We start from the raw sequence: 16,858 nt of genomic DNA on the forward strand, positions 1-16,858 counted from the left end.
CTACTCCTGAATAGGTAAACAGGTGGCTTTTTAATTAAGTTAGATAAACGGTATTTCCAACCATTTTAGTACAGACACTTAAAACAATATTACCTAGCAGGGTTTCAGCTTGGAAGAGTTTAGAAAGAAGAGAAGATCTTCCAAGAGGGCCTTGCTTTGGAGAAGATGGAGCGTAAAACTTCCATAAAACAGTTCTCTGTTTTGTCAACTCAGTCAAAGAGAGAATGAACCTGCTATAAATGAAAGCCAGAAATAACCCATTTCACATGAGCAAACACACACAATATTTTCATCTGCCCGAGCCCCATCCTTCCATATGCAAAGATAACCTAGTCCCGTAGGGATCCTCTTACCAACTGGTTCCAGAGTCCTTTTCTCTTTGTCACAGAAGTCTTCCTTACAATCTGGAAGGAAAATTGAGATAGCAGATTAATACTGGGATGAAAATTGTTTCACTTCTATTGCTAAGGACATGGACACCATCAGAGCCATGAATTCTGGAGTCCAGCAAGAACTTGCATTCTTTGAGTTGCGTTGTATGAACAGGTTCAAAAGCAAGCGCTGATTCCTCGAAACATCACTAAGTAAGGAAGAAGCACCTCCATTTAAAAAGAATGAAGATATGAAGCTCTAAACTGCTAAAGGGTTTTAAGACCTCAAAATTACCAGAAGTGCAAAAGCAGAGGGCTGTGAATTGGTTGCATGGTACATATGAAAAATAAAAATTAGAATCAGTGATGCAAAAGACAAATCACTCATTTAACCAGCCTGTTTTCTTTAGCATCCTGACCCTGCCATGGGAGGAACATTCTGGCCACCACCTAGTTAAGCATTTCAGCATATGTTAAATTTGACAGAATGTGAAGAGCCACTCTGAATCAAGATCTGTGTATTTCTCACTGGCAGGCTGTTTCGCATGTGTGCTTATACACATGTACACAACCAGGCAGCTTTTGAGGTGCAACTGGAAGCTGTGGTACTGGTGACACAGGTTCACAGGTTTTTGTCCTCAAGCACCTGGACTATACAAGATGACCATTAGCTAGATAAACAGTGGGTTCCTCAGCGTATGTACCTGCCTTGCAACAACTGTTAAGTAAGCAGCTTTTCCTAGTTTACTCTACTACAAAGAAAACTGCACTGTCCATTCATCAGTCTGTTCCCATGAAAGGCCTTTCTCCTAACGAACACACTCATCTGTTCAGTTAATGCCAACGATGAAGCTCTTCCTCATGCATCACATAATGATACTGCAATATCTACTGTACTGCTTTGCTCCGCTTTGGTTAAATACAACAGAATTTTCAAGGTAGTAACAAACATTTATTATTTCTAGGCTACACATATATTTATTAAAAAAATCATTAGAAATGGACACAATTTCCCCAGCCAAAAAAATTTAGAGATAAAATCCCAGCAATGATTTGTATCTGCCCTGAGCAGCAGTCCAGCCTTCAGTGACCTCTGTGCAAATAAACCAAGCCAATTACGAGCTATGCCTGCAGCCTTTCCCCTCCTGTATCGGCTTTTTGTTGTTGCTGGCTGTGAGAAACACAGAGAGGCATTGAAAAAAAAAAATAGTAAGTTACCCTGTGCTTCAGGACAGGACAATTGGCCTAGGGGTTTAATCAAGATTTAGATCAAATTGTGCAAGGTGTTTGGTAAACATTGATCTTATTGAATTGTTGCAGCTAGAGGATGCAATTCCCAATCACCTTTCTATACAACCCACAAAATTCACCCTTGGGCAACTCATCTCTGCCCTTTCCCCACCCTCCCCTCATCTTTACCATAACCTTTCTTACCTGACGAGTAGTAACTCGTTAAACTTCAACAGCTTACTCACAAGAGCACCCTTAACAAACTAAGTGTGCATAACAGTCAGGGGCACCACCAGAGGCACAAAGGAGAAAAGTGACCCAGCTAGAAGGAAAGCCCAGCACGAGCCTTTTCCCTTCAACGTCCCACACTTGGGACGTCCCCTGTTGCACCCTCATGTCCTCTTGAAGTCAAGCAAGGTAGAAGTAGCCAGTAGGGTAGATGGGAACTTTTAAAAAAAGCCTTTAACCACATCTCACAGTTGACAGATGAAATGTCACCAGTATGTTAGAGATTAACAGACCTGTCAGCTTTGTCAGTTGATCTTGCCTGCTCTACACTTTTTTTTCTTTCATACTTTCACTAGGACTTTCCTAGCACAGAAGCAACAACCCAGATAGGACGAAGAGATGGGCACCTTGCCAGTTTGCTTGTATTGCACACAATGTCCTAGGTCCAACTTCTCATTGAGCAATGCCACAATCATTCTGGTCAAGAGAAGGTTTTTTCTGTCAGATATCCCAACGCACCCTTACTGCACTGCCTTCCTATAGGAAGAGAAAGGAGCAATAGCGGCCACAAGCTGGAAATTCACGACTTCTAAGCCCAAGTATTGACTCTCCCATTCTGGGAATGTAAATTAAGGAAGACCATGATGAAGAGGATACAAGAGATCTCTGAGTTTTGGAAACAGCAGTAGGAGATGTGTTTAGAGCTGAATTTCAACCCTCGTGTTCTCAACATGCTCATTTACTGCAGGGTATTGCTAAGAGGCGCTAAAACACAAGGGATTACTCCATCAGGGAGAAGTGTGGGAGCACGGACTTTGAGAGCTGGCGCGTGCCAGCTCTTCCAGGCAAAAAGAAAGATTCACAGTATCAGCTCATGCCACAGATGTTCTTTAATATTATCTTACTCCTAAACAGGGCATAGTAACTCCAAATCCCATTTGATACCTGAAAGGGTAAAACTATTTCCTCCTCCTAAAGACTCTAAGCCCCACAGGGGAAGTGGGGGGAGCACAACTACCTCAGTCACCAAGCTCACCAACTGCTCAAGCGCTTTGAGTCTTTCCCAATGTGTTCCACCTACACGCGTGCGTGTAGAGCATTTCTGTTTTCCCAAGCAGAGCAAAACAGCAGCCTCTCGAATGGAGAGATCCATCTGAAAAGGAAATGCTGGGAAAAGCATCCTGACTTTCAGGCAGGATAAGCGTGCACAAGCGCAGCGGAGGGTGACGCTGGTCATTTGTGCCCTTCGCCAAGAATTTTGAGAATGAAACCGAGCACAGGAGACGGCAGAGAAAAACACGTTACAACTCGATGGGGAAAGAAAGGAGGTTGCGAGAACTGCGTGCTGACCCCTCGGACAGCACGAGGAAGAATGGCTCTAATGAGTTTGACAAAGTCGCAATGGATTTCAAGCCGTGTATGCTGATACCCATGCTACAATGAAAATGCTAAATGCAATCAGTCCTCTGGCTTCCAGGGGATATGCTTCATCTTCAGCCTGGGATCGTTCTTCTTAAAAAAAAAAAAAAAAAAAAAAAAAAAAAAACAGAATGAATGCATCCATTTAATAGTTAAGTATATATTTGGGCTTCCTTTTTGTCTGAAGCATACAGCCACAGAAGGAAACAATTTTTGCCTGCACTGATAGAGAAAATGATACTGAATGTTTAGGTAAGATTAATTTCAGGATTGTGGCCAGACTGAGGAAATTGGTGGAAGAAATCTTCCATAGTTTCATATTGAGTTTGTAGTTTTATGAGTAATTCTCCTGAGTTATGTGCCTAGCACCCTGGGTGTGGGTGACACTTTCATTTCTTCCCTCCCTTTTTGAATGAAAATGCTGTCCAAACACATGAATACAATATTTACTTAAAAAAAAAAAAAAAAAAAAAAAAGTGGAGGCACAAAATTCCCCTTCACTTGTACAACATCCAATAAGGCTGCTGTCTAGAAGACTTTGCTTGGTGGTCTCTCCAGGAATTTCCCTGAGCTGACACACAAACTGTGCCCGTTAGATGTACAGCATCACTCTGAAACATATATAGCCTCTAGGATGCAAACCAGGACAGTGCCAACATCAGCTGACACACAGCGCATCCTTTACACCTGTATTACTAACAAAACTTTTGCTTAACAAAGCTGGAGAAATCTGAAACACCCATTTCGAACTGCCTTACCCCTTTAAGGTTGGTCCTCATTTCCATCTTGCTCAGTTTTTCAGGTAAGCAGAGAAACCCAGGTTTCTTCACTTTTCCCCTCAAAAGTTAGCATCCTAACTGCTGGACTACCTCTCATCTTTACACAAAATAATTGTTCCTTCTGCAAGGAACAACTGTCTGTGGAGATGCCACGTTCTTCTCAGCTTGTAATGGCATAAATGGATTGTACCAGCTCTCTCTTTTGAAAAACCAAGGACTTAGAGAGGTTATGTGAACCTTTAATGCTGTCAAAACTCATGTGTATGGAAACTACAGAGGAGGAGAAGAGACCCTTTTCTGAAGGCACTTCCACTCCACCTGGATCCATCACCTACCATTACTCCCTTGCTCTTCTGAGAAATGTCCATGCCTTCCCCTATTCCATGCCCAAGTACTAGACATAAAAAATTGCTTACGACAGTTCCTGCTGGCATGGTATAGACTCTGTTTCTTCTGTAGGATTAATTAGCAGATGGGACCAGTGGAAGATAGCTGAACTAGAGACCTGGACAACCACAGCCTTTTCATTCCATTAACCACAACCCAAAAAACTAAGGATGCAAGGCTCCTAGGGCCAGCAGGTCAAGAAGAGAAACTGAAATCTATTGCATGTGGTTACTGATAGGTTGTCTAGGCTCATTTATAACTGCATGGTTCATTTTACAGTCCCCCAAATTCTTGCTTTGTTTGCATATTCACCATATTACTCCAGAAAAAGAACCACAATACCAAAGAGACTTTGAAATTAATGTCATGTCTATAGATTCTCGACAGCTGAAAGAACTAAAGAGAAGCTGCAATCTTAGCAGCTTTTACCAGACTTCAAAACAAGGCACCAGCTTTACCATCAGCCTATTCTAGCAAAACAGTTTGACAAACTCATCGCAGGTGTTAAAAGCCTTTCTGGGAGAAAAAAAGATATACTCATAGCAAGTTACAAACTCTAAAAAACATAATGACCTACAGAACTACTAGAATTGTGACAGCACAAGTGTGGATTTGCCATAGGGTTGCCCAAGGCACCCCATGACAGGTAGGTGCCTCTGAAGAGACAAGGACGTATATGTCCAGAAGACCCTTCGGTAAAACACTTTTTCACAGAAGGACTTTGAGGCCAGATGACGATTATCATAGCTTAGTCTAAATTTGCTGCTTGAGACACAGTGAGGCTCCCTGAAGAGCACAGAGCCAGTCATCCTCCAACACAGAAAAATATGGGTGGTAAGAACTGAGAAAAAACAACTTTGCCAATAATCTGAGTAGCAAAAGGCAACCACGACTCTTTTCACAGGAACAACTGCCAATTCCCAACAGACTTGTTCAAATGACTTCTCTCATCCACTTGGTTTAGGATGCCTCCACGGCTGTTTACTGTATCAGGACTCCAATAATAAAACCAGACCATCTCAGAAACCTTCCAGCTCAGAAGACACAGCTGCCTACACTTAGGATGCACACTTTAAGGTTCAAACTGAGCTGTAAGCAGCTGCTAAAACGACACAGAGAAATGATTGCTTTTTGTCTTGAAACATGGACACTTACTGAAGCAATCTGCTTCATCGAGGAGTCTGCTTGGGATAAAGTCAGGTTTGTCAACTGGGTCCAGGGATTAAAATTATGTCTAGGAAAGAAGTGAGGGCAATACCCCATAGAGATGCCGGCGCCAGTTCATACACTCTGCTTGCTTGTCTGCTTCACAAGCTTTTAACTTCTCAATTGTATCTCTAGAAAAGTTATAATTACTATCATCTACTTTTCACTGCCTGTAGTTTTACTGCATTTTTATTGTGGTGTCCGAATATCCAGCCACTCACAGCAGTCTTTGAAAAAGAAAAGCAGAGAGGAGTTTGGTAAGTTATGTGGATAGCAGCAGCCAGGAGAAGAAACTTCCTCTGATGCAGGAGGACAGAGTGAAAACATCTGACTCTGCTGAGAAAATTCTACCACAGCTGCAATGTCATGTGTAAGGACCAGAAACTCCTAAAATTTTAAAAATTCACATGAAAAACAACTGGACCTTATTGATAAGCCCAGCACTTCTGAACTATCTGCTGGCTAACATACCAATATTAGAGCTCCGACAGCAGGTTTCCAACACTGGCTGTTTTCTCAGCCAAGATTCCTCCTTTACCCCTAATACAGCTGACACCAACTCAACATAGGGGCTGCAATTCAGCACAGGGGGAAGCAAAGATATGAAAATATCTGTGCATTTCAGCAAGGCCTTTAGAGTCAACTATCTGATGCTTTAGCCTTATGTCATTTACAAATTTAAAAATGCATATAGGCTTCAACAGCCTCTCCCAGGCGCTCTCTTCAGCATGCAAATGTAATTTAACACAATTAGGCAGGACAGAAAGCCCAGACCTTTTTAAAGTATCAATTACATTCCAGTTGTCAGGCAAGATAAAGAGACTCCAACTCCATAGTTAAGCTGCCCAAAAGCACATTATCACCTCTGGAGGTTTCTAAGATTAGTGCAGGACTTTGCAAGGAGGAACAGGTCTTGCCCAAAGGCTACTGGTCTTGCTACAGCACTACATGGGCATGGAAAAAAATTCTCTCTCTCTCTCTCTTTCTCTCCATATACATATATATGTATATATACATATCTATTTCCAGCCAGATGTATAGGAAGAAAACATCTTACAATTTCATGGTGACTTACTTAAAACTCATAAAAGTCTAGCTGGAAAAGGGCCACAGCTGGCAGAGGCCATGAACCAAATCCATGTGGAACTTGCAGGTCCCGTGTCCCATTCAATGAGCCACAAGGAAGCTGTTGTCATGAAGACAACTTAGCATCTGCTGTTCTACAGACCACACAAATACCTAAAAGTTTAGAAGTATCACAGCATAAGTCAGCAACTAACCTGACCAAGTAATTCTAGATTTGTTAATAAGAAAGGAAAAGGTATCATGTAAAACAAAGGTGTTGACTTTGAGACTAGAAAAACCCACAACTCCAAGAAAAGTGTGAAGCACCTTGCTTTATTTGCAGCGGCATTATTTGAAGTTTTTAATCCCAGGCAGAAAATGGAGAGTAGAAGACACAGTCTGAGGCTTCAGGATGACAAAAGCATTTAAGTTCCTTGCTTAAGTTTCAAAGGTGAAAAGAGAAGCTCACAGTCTTTGGAAGTACCCTGAGAAACCTCCCATCAAGATTGCTTCTTTGCAAAGGAAAATCAGCTTACAACTGGCATTTAGTAGACATTTCTGTATGAACTGTTATTTTCCAAATGGGAGGGGGGGGAACAGTTGCCCAGTTGGCCTTAATTCTATGCATGTTTTCTATTAAACATAAAAGACAAAAGGTAGACTTTGTAATCACTGACTGCAATCAGAAAGCTGCATATATTATCAAGTTCCCCTGGATCTACCACTCAACTCTCCAGTGACTTCAGAGCACCTTAGGCAGTAACAAAGATCCTGACAATGTTCTTCCAGGGGAAATCTGAGACCTCTGAACTTGTGCCTCTCTTTTAACAGCACGGATCTCAAATTCATAAATAACCAACTTCTTATCAGCTGTGCCTGTAAAAGAAGGAATAAAATGGATAACTAACTGAGCAACAGAGCAAAGCACCTGAAGCCTGCCCTGGTTGAACCCAACATGCTCAATGTGCTTGGTTAAATCCTGCATCCGCATGTATTTTTTTTCCCCATACTACCAACCTCTGCAAAGTGCTTTGAGATCTCTTTCAGAGGTGAAGAGCGTTATATATAAAGTGCAGGTGCTACTACTTTGAATCCAGATAATCCAAACAAAATCTCTACCAAAACCTCATGGTACAGTCTCTCTGAAAATAGATAGAAATCCCCACCGAAAACATTTAAGTCATCATGATAGAAAAATAAATCCCGACAGATTGTTGGTAGCATTATGTGAATCATCATGTTGTTATAGCAACTTCATCTCTGCATCGAATCTAAAATCCAAGCGCAGTTGAAATAATGTAACAGCATTAAGTAAAAATGATATATAACAAGATAAAAATGGATGGGCTCAATCTCAGAGGAGTACCCACACTTCTTTCTCACCCTCTTCCCTCCCTTTGAAAACATTGCTTTGCTGTATTTAAACAAAGATAAAGAGACTTGGAGCTTATAGAAGAGAAACAGAACAGTAACGAGCTTTTGAGTTCAGGGAGAGTCTTAGAAATGAAGATCCACCTTTAAATGAAATCAAGTGAAATTCTCAGTTATTACTACCAGAACAGCCGCAGTCAATTGACCTTAGTGTTCTATACATTGCAAAACTCATGCATTTGCTCCAAATGTGTATGCACAGTGTCATCTTACTCAGTGAAGTCCTAAAGAGGGAGATGCAGAACAGAAGATAGAGAAGCAAAAACAGGAGTGAATTGGGTATATTTTTAAAACTGCAGGTATGTGTAGTTCTTTCATTAATGGAGAAAGACTAAAAAGCATCAGGAAGGTTCTTTCCATCCGAGCAGCAAAGGAAGGAAGAAGGCTAAATAAAGGTATTTTTTTCAGAGTCTTTAAGAGGAGCTGTGCTTTTCCATTAAGACACGAACATTACTTCTCTAAGCAGTACTTTTTATTATTATTATTATTATTATTTTTTCTTCTTCAAGTGTAGAAAACAGAAAGCAGAGCTAACACTAGGTTGCTCCCAAAAGATGGCAAACATTCACAGTGCCTGATCAGCAGTGGTCCCTCAACTCACATGGTGCCAGTGAGGCCCTGAGCATGGGGTGCACAGGTCCGGTCGCTGCATTACTATCCATGGTGAGACCCAAAAGGTTACCGTCAATCTTCCCCTGACCAGATCCATCACAGGCAGTACTGTCTCCCCCAGGGAGCAAAACCCCCAAAAGCCAGTGCTCATCCTCCTGGCTAGGCCTTTTCCATGCTGCACCAGAACAAATGTCTCCAGCTAGAAAGCCATGAAAGAGCGAAAATACGTCTTGTACACGCTAGCAGTCACTCCACCTCAGAATTGGGGCGATTTCACAACTTTTAAATTAGCAAAAGTGACAGCTCCTCTTCCCAGGCATGGGAGAAGAAGCTTTCAACTACTCTTGCTCCTGCATGGTTGGTTATATTTGCCCCAATTAGCACAACACATTCCCAGAAAGAAAGGTAGGACAGTGAAACGCTCCCTCCAGCGGGGCCTGCGGGTGTTGAAAGAGCTGGGGGTTTGGCTGTATTTTGCTCTTGAAGCAAAGGAAAAACAAACAAGCAAACAAACAAAAAAACAAATAAACCCACAGCTGAAGTCCCAACAAAGGACTATTAGTTTCAACACGAGCAGTAAAATACTTGTTGTAACTCAATTAATTTAAAGTGTATAAAAAGCAACAGCCTAACTTACTCTTTCATAGTTCAAGACAGCAAAATTATTGCTCTGCTCCAGACAAGAAAATTTTGTTTTCTTTTTTTTTCCCCCCCTCCCCAAACGTATTTATTCATTAAAGTTTCCTCGTGGGCTGAGTAATGAGTCACTTTCCCCTGCTTCTCTAGAAAGGAAAAAGTGCAAAGGGATGGAGAGGAGCAGGGTTTAAAGAAGAAGGACAGACTAGCCAAGCCTGTTCAAAAAGCTTCCAAGGGAGCCACAGATAAAGCTAAGGAGCTCCAAAAAATCCGGCCAGATACACGGGCTCCATAACCTTTCCTTTATTATCGAGATGCACAGCTTTCCTGGGGCCTCGGAGTCCGGTTGTTGTCATCTTGCTTGCAGCTAGCACAGAAAGCCGCCCCCTCTCCTCTGCCCAAAAATAACTCGCCGAGTGTTTTTCCTCCGCAGAAGAGTTTGGGAAGAAACAGAGCTCTGACAGCAAGCTGCTGGATGCTGCTCCTCTGATGGACCGGCCGGCTCACAAATACCAACAGAACTATCTGTGTTCCAAGGAAATATAATAAAGTGAGATGACGTAAGCTCTTTTTATGGGCAGAACAAGTCATTTCATCTCTGTCCCTGACATGCCATGCTTTCCAAACAGCTTCGTTGCAGGAAAAGGACAAAATCTGCATAATGGGCCAACAAGGCTCCTACCTCTTCAGGTAGCTCAGTGCTAATGCCCTAATATTGGGATAGGTGGCAAAGAAAGGGTATTATCAGGATCATGGGGACAGATCGTCACAGAAGAAAACCCACAGCAGGTGGTGAGGACTGGTCCACCAGTCAGTAACACTAAACTCACTGAAGCCAAAGGGACAAACGCTCTCATGGCTAGCGTTATCTCAGCCTGGCTTGGGGCTAAGTTGACATGCCATGAGTTGGCTCCCTGGGTGCTCCCAGCTTTCCAGGACCTCTAACCACCCCAAAAGCCTCCCAAGACCATGACAACACAGATGACTTTGAGGAAGGGAGCAGCATAACCCGCACAGAGATGCGCTCACATGTCGCAGAGAAGCTGGGCGATGGGAACGTGCGGCACGCGAGCCCGCGAGGTGTTAACTTATGCTTGGCACTGATGCGTAAGGACCAGAATAACCTTCACCGTGAAAGCAAAGGGAGAGGCTTCGCTAGCAAAACTCGCCAATATACTCCAGATCCATCTGGAACCAAGCTCACCAGCTCAGTGGAGCTCAGATTGACAAAATTATAACTGTCTAACAGAAGAAACACTCTGTTTGACAACTCATAGCTCCTTAGTGATGGTGACAGCAGAACTGCTGCTCCCCAGCCCCACTTGGTTTGTTTAAATAGATTTTAACCTACAGGGCCAAAGCCCTTAATTAACCAGCAGCATGGTGCCCACTACCCAAGAATGACAGGCAAATCCCAAATGTCACATGCCACATGCTGGACCACTGAACTTAATGTCTTCCAAAGCAACCTCCTTATTCCCAGATGGATGCTGAACAGAAGGGACCGGTATTTCCTTGGAGCAATCACCACCTATTAGCTCAGCCCTTGGGTGAGAGGGATCCTAGCCCTTTGGAGTAAATACAAATCAAAAATAACACAGCCTACATACAACTCCACTGCTACTACTGTTTTCCAACGAGGGCATCGTCTAATCCACATACAGCAGTGGAGGACTTCAAACTGGCATGATGAGGGTGGTGTTTAAACAGCTTCATCGTGATGTGTCATACTTCAAGACAGTGATCTCCCACCTTACCTAGAATGGTGCTTTTCACTTCATTAGTATGTACTCTATCTGGGGAAAAGAAAAATAATCCTTGAAGTAATTAAAAAAGATATGCAGTCTAAAATCCAAAAAACAAACAGGAGACAGAATCTAGGGAAACTTTTTCACTTCCATCTAGACTGTTTCCAAAGGGTTCACATGCCAATCTAATAATAAAACTGTCATATGGGGTGATGTGATTTTAGCTTTCAAGTTGAAGGTTGCTATGGGAGGCTGTTCCCAGCAGCAGCACTGTATATCATTTGTAGAAGGCCTTCACAGCACCAGACACTGCACTGATTTTTGAGTGGCAAGAAACTCACCAGTCACTATTTTTTTTTGAAAAAGTCCCAGAAAAAGCTGCAGTCCTGCAAAGAGATGAGAGAAAATGAGGCCCCCAAAGCTAACTGCAGGCTCCAACACGCAGACACGTAACCTCAATCTTACACGTAACCATCAGCTAAGCCATGGTAACCACATGCCATACATTATTTGCAAATGCAGGTTAAGCTGGACATGAGGCAACTTAAAGAACATCAGATGATCTCCCGTACAGTACAAGAGAGGCACGTAAATAGGAATAGTTATTGCAGTGCCTCTGCAGCAGCCCATTAAACTGCAGGAAGCTTTGATTGTGCATGTAAATCCTGCCTCTCCAATAAAAATGAGGCATCGCTTCACAAAAGGTTGATGGAGATTACCTTGCACAAGACCACCTTTTTAGGATAAATAAGATGTAGCTATATGTGCAGGGAGTTGTGCAAAGCTGGTCAAGTACAAACGACTCCCTTAAACATAACACACAAACGTAGAAGATATTTTCTGTACCAGATGGAGAGATTTAGGAGCCAGCTACAACTTATGGGATTTACAAAGGCAACATAGTAAGAGGGAAGTTCACAGAAGACTTAACACAAGGCCACAGCCATGAAGCAGCACGAGGGGAAGACTGAATAGCTATTTGCATTTAGACAGTGCGCTGAAGACTGCTGAATACCAATTTAGAAAAGGCTTAATCCATGTTGTCAAAGCTTCCAGCCATTAAGTATTTTAATTTTTTGCAGGTTAAATAAGGCAGACTGAGTAGATGAGATACGTGAAAAGAGATGCATACCTGGAGAGAAAGTATACTGGTTTTCTTTGGACACGTGGCTGTATCAGGTTAATGTTAAGAAAGCAAAACTGTGTTATTTAAAGGGCAAACTGGGAACATAATGTATTAACAGTGGCAAAAATACCAGTGAAGAGCATCAAGTGACATGTTTTGAGCCACTCTCCAGCTCTGAGCAGTCAGCTTCAAGCTGCAATGCTCCGTACTCCAGTTAGCACTTCTGCGCTCCAAAACTGTCTCATGAAACATGAGATCTCCAAGATGACGAATGAACTCTGATCCTGTCTGGGTGAACCTCCTTGTCTAATCAGTAAAAGGTGCTTACAGATATGTATCATTATAAAACCTAGTGATATCAGTTGTTTCTTTTCTACGTATTCCCTGTTTAATTATGGCAGGCATCTCATCCACAACATGACCTGTTAGCTCTGCTCCAGGACGGGACAGCTTTTTTGACAACAAGAGATCCTATTAAAAAAAAAAAAAATGAAGAAAAACACACAGAACCAATAAGCCAGAAAGTCAAAAACACTGGAGGCTTTCTGTCTGAAAGGTTTCCAGGCTATGTTCCCTCTTTGCTTCCAAAGCACCACAGTTCTTTACAGTTCTACCTAAGTGAACCACAATAATTAACTCTTGGGCAGAACTGTCTCATGAGGGTCTAGTGCTCAGTCAAATGGTTCAGGGCAGCAGCTGGAAACAAGAGAGTTAAGTTAGGTTTATAACAGCAAGGGAACGGCAAAAATCAATTCTCTTTAGTGCTGTTCTATTTTAGGCAATTCCCCTGTCACTATTTTAACTTGTCAATAAAAAGAACAAAACCAACAAAACACACACATACAAATATATATGCCATATATACGTGTGTGTGTTTTGTTCGTTTTGTTCTTTTTATATACATATACATATATATATACACATATACACACATATATACACACTTACACACAGAGATGGATAGATCTGTACACACCTCTGTGGCTGATGACGCAGGAGTCTTCAGTTAAGTGGATCAGTAGAGCATCTGCCTTACGTGGAAAACAAAGTAACCAGAATTGGCGACTGAGATGAGCTGAAAACAGAACCAGGCCCATGGCTATGAGTCAGAAGAAACGCAAGAGCCCACAACCATGCCAAAGCAGATGTGCACCCGTATGTGTATTAGGCAGCACCGTCTATCCTACTCTGAATATCTACCCTCACCGAGATGCCCTTTCCCTGTCAATACCACCAGCCAGCAGGCAAGATCTCTTCCAGGCAAGTTCACAACCATTAACCTACGTGATGTCAAAGCTTTCAGACCCAATTTAAACTACAATGGAAGTTATGTTTCTAATACACACACAGTGACGTGACTATTGGTATTTAGTCCACATGGACTCCTCTGTTCAATACGTAAGGTGGCCTGTACTCATGCAATAACCAGAACCGTGCAGGAACCAGGCAGTAGCACTCCTACCACATCTCTGCCCGAAGGCAGAAACTCTTTTCTGAATACTAACCTGAGCCTTTCTCTCTCTGTCTCTTCCTGAGACTGGTCCAGAATTGCATTGACCTAAGCTTTTCATAGATGCTTTTTAAGGGTAATTAATTAAAAACATCCAGAGAGTTTTCCAAAGGTGTAGTATATAATAATCCAGAGTCAACTACAACTACACCTATCCTCTGAACACAAGTGAATGACTTGTCCCCCAAATTATTAGTTGTTTTCTCAGCAAGCCTCAGTTCTTCCCAATGGCTTTCTATTTTATTAAACCTTTGCATAAATAGCTACACAAATATCAAGCCTAGAAAGTGAGGGAGAAGGAAAATTCATGAATCAAGTGTTTGGATACACAACTGGGATGGTCAAGAAGGAAGGCTTGCAAAGAATGGATTCAGCTCAGGTCTTGCACATCCCAAATGAGCTTTTCACATACTTTGTCTAGATTTGAGCCAAAATCTTATCATGGACTGGAAAATCCTTAGCCAGCAGAAGTTCTGCCAGCACATGCTTTCACGCAACAAAAACGAAAAACAAAAAACTTGGTCAACAAATCAGCATTTGTATAAGCAACCACACTCTGATTTTTTTTTCCTACAAAATTGCTCACTAGCAATAATCCTAAATTGTGCAGTATTATGTAAATAGAGAACACTGAGATGTACCAACTACATCTGGAGCCAGTACGAACAAATCATCCAAGACAAACTATTCTATTATGTGAATTATTTTGCTACAAGACGACCAAATTTTAGCAAAAGATTTCACTATCAGACCAAGGTTTCAAAATCCAGCCAGCCCACCATCATCTCCCCATTCTTTGCACCCTAGTTCTAGTCCAGACCCTCATCTTTCCTCTGCACCTAATTAATAAGCTTAATGACGTCCTTCCCACCAGCCTCAATGCCTTGTCAGCTGAAACCCAGATCAATCAATCCCTGGAAGCAGCTGCAGTAAATAACTCAATCACATTTATCGTTTAAACTTATCCTATTTATGAATCAGGTCAAGCTTGAAATCTCCATTTATACTATCAGCCTTAGTGATATTAAGATAATCATGCAGCGGACTGATCAAAGGTTCCTAATATCTTCGGAGTGCAAGAATTACCATATGAGAACGCTCTATCTATTTTAGCATCTTTCTTTTGCTCTGGACAATACTTTCTTCCCTAGAAATTAGCATACAAAACACCGTGCTGAACAAGAAAGAGCTGCCCGTATTACTGCTGAGCTCCTCCATTCGGTAACAGGGCTGCAGGTACTCTACGTGCACCCTCAACTCAACACAAAGCTCATTATTTTTCAAATGGAAGATCTCATCTGCTGAAAATCTGTGAGAAAAGAGATACTTAAGCTTTTATGCCCGATTACCTTTATTTTATCTCAGCTTTATCCCCGTGGACGGAGGGCATTCTGATTCTTCCAGATTGATTTTAAAAATCAAAAACGGTCGACTGAGCAGCACTTGCTTCTCTCAGCCCTGCTTTGATGGGGAATGAACTGCACAGCCTACTCGAATGCAGAAACACTCTGCTCATGTTCCTACGGTCCCTTCCTTGTATTCCCTCCACCAGCCCCATGATATCTGCAACAGCACCTATGGACCACCACCAGGTTACAATCCCACCTGATAAATATCTGACTAGGGGAAAAGTTATAAATAAATAAATAAATAAAAGCAAAGAAAAGACAGAAAAATCAATTCCTATCCCAAAGAACTTTCACTCTGCTGTCCACATTCACATACTAGCTATTTTTCTTCCTGCAACACAGAGAACATAACATAATTCTGTTAATTCTTGAAATACATGTTTTCTCCAGAGTGTGAGCAGAGGGAAACAATTTGTATTGAGATTTTAGGATTATTTAAACAGAATAAATGAAGTAAGGATATAAACTAATAAAACAGTCAGTATTTTAACTGAAACTCTCCACTTCTGATACTAGCTATTAAGAATACAGATAAAATAATGTATTTTTCTCATATATAGAAAGAAAACATCACAAAACATCACAAAGGACATAATCCAAAGACAATCTTCTCCATTAACTCAAGAACTATGATATATTAAATATTTCAAGCGCGATTACACTGCAACAAAATGACATCGTGCCATGAGGGGCTATAAATTATTCTCTCTCAATGCCTCCCTTCCTCACAAAGATGCCAGGAGGTTGAATAAATAATGTGCTATCAAAGGATAAAAGGCACAAGAGAAACGTGGACGATTCTTCAAATTACTCTGTTGGTTTTAAAGTGATAAGCTTACTTTAACTGCTGGTGCTACAAATTCCACCTGGGATCTGGCCATTCAGCCACTCTCACTGCCTTTTATCTGAGCACAGGAAAAATTTCCCACTCTTGTTGGTGGATCAGCCCAACACAGCTAGCAGGATGGTCACCTACTATAAGTACACCACCCCATGCTCAGAAATTACTGTTCCGAGATGTTCTCTGCAAAGGAACGTAAGACATAGTGTTTAAAACGACAGCAGTCTGCCCCAGATTATAATTCCAACACAGTTAATCTTGTTGAATCTATTTTAGAGCTATTAACAGCAGAAAATTTTTCACTGAGTTTCTCTGTTGCGGACAAATTATAAAATCACAGAATAGCTGGGGTTGGAAGATACCTCTGGAGATCATCTGGTTCAACAACTCTGCTTAAGCAGAGTCAGCTAGAGCAGGTCACCATGTTTTCAGTATCTCCAAGGATGAAGACTCCACCATCTCTCTGGGCAATCTGTTCCAGTGCTCAGCCAAGAAGTTTCTCCTCATGTTCGAACAGAATTTCCTGTGTTTCAGTTTGAGCCTGTTACGTCTTGTCCTGTCACGGGGCACCACTGAAAACAATGTGACACAGTCTTCTTTACACCTTTCCTTCAGGGAATTTATGCACATTGGCAATACCCTCCCCGAGCTTTCTCTTTTCCAGGCTGAATAGTTCCAGTTCTCTCCCCCTCCTTGTGTGAGAGATGCTCCAGTCCCTTAATCACCTTTGCGACCCTTTGCTGAACTCATTCCAGTAGGCCCATATTCCAGTCGCTGCTCACCAGGAATCCCCAGGTCTTTCTGTGCCAAGCTGCTTTCCAGCAGGTTAGCCCCCAGTCTGTACTGGTGCCTGGGGTTAT

General features: G+C 41.9%; 1 protein-coding gene across 5 annotated transcripts in view; it reads right to left on the bottom strand.

Moving 5' to 3' along the window:
• TSNARE1 (t-SNARE domain containing 1) overlaps positions 1-16,858 on the bottom strand; it is a 461,846-nt gene that overhangs the window by 415,381 nt on the left and 29,607 nt on the right. For 3 of the 5 annotated variants that reach the window (XM_062568440.1, XM_062568439.1, XM_062568444.1), the window contains exon 2: positions 354-404. The exons of 1 other annotated variant lie outside the window; for it this stretch is intronic. The gene's annotated coding sequence lies outside the window, so the exon portion shown is untranslated. Of the gene's footprint in view, positions 1-353; positions 405-13,214; positions 13,238-16,858 lie in introns of those variants that run through there. One more of the 5 variants, XM_062568443.1, reaches the window with a different exon arrangement.

The sequence above is a fragment of the Rhea pennata genome, chromosome 2 (genome assembly GCF_028389875.1).
Source record: "Rhea pennata isolate bPtePen1 chromosome 2, bPtePen1.pri, whole genome shotgun sequence".
NCBI classification, from domain to species: domain Eukaryota; kingdom Metazoa; phylum Chordata; class Aves; order Rheiformes; family Rheidae; genus Rhea; species Rhea pennata.